Consider the following 977-nt stretch of genomic DNA (forward strand, 5'->3'; position numbering starts at 1 on the left):
AAAAATGAAAGATTTTGTAAACTGAGCAAGATTGAGCCTTTTTTCCCAAACACCTGGGATGAAGGACTTTCACTTTAGTTGCTGTGGAGTTTTTGTTTTTTTTTTTTTAACATACATGCGAGTGTTATATTGATATCAGATAAAGGTACATTCAACATTGGTGTTTTTTTTTAATTTTTTTTAACGTTTTATTTATTTTTGAGAGAGAGAGACAGAGAATGAACGGGGGAGGGGCAGAGAGAGAGGGAGACACAGAATCAGAAGCCGGCTCCAGGCTCTGAGCTGTCAGCACAGAGCCCGATGCGGGGCTCGAGCCCACAAACCGTGAGATCACGACCCGAGCTGAAGTCGGAGGATCAACCTACTGAGCCACCCAGGCGCCCCACATTCAACACTGTTAAAGATATGGATTGATATTTCATAGTTCTGAGAGGTTACATTCACAAAAAAGACCTAAACTTTCAAGTTTTAGCATACCTACAACGTAGCCTTAAAATATATAAAGTGAAAATGGACAGACACGAAAGAAGAAAGAAGAACTGGGCAAATCTACAATCATTGAGGGAGATTTTTAAATGCCTGTAGTGATTGACAGAACTAGATACAATATTGGTAACAGTGTAGAATGAAGTAGTGTTCAACCGCCAACGTACTGAACTCGGCTCCTGGGGAGCCGAGGGCAGGTGGGGCCAGAGCGACTTCAGGAAGTGCATAAAATGTCAAGTTGCGTCCACCTGTGGTAACTCCAAGCTGCAGTTGCTTTTGGCAAGGTCACTGGTTGTCCGTTTGAGCTTCGGTAGACCCCAAGCTAAGGAGTTTCATGCACCCTTTCCTCGTGCTTTGTTTGGCTCCTCTCCAAATCCACATCCGTGGGAGGAACCTCTTATCCGGCCCCTGTGCTGGGTAGGCTTTTGCCAAAGGCACTTCCCAGATCTCTGGAATTGGGGCCTCTCGTACCTCCGAGTCATTATCTCTCA

The sequence above is a fragment of the Panthera uncia genome, chromosome D1 (assembly GCF_023721935.1).
Source record: "Panthera uncia isolate 11264 chromosome D1, Puncia_PCG_1.0, whole genome shotgun sequence".
Lineage (NCBI taxonomy): Eukaryota > Metazoa > Chordata > Mammalia > Carnivora > Felidae > Panthera > Panthera uncia.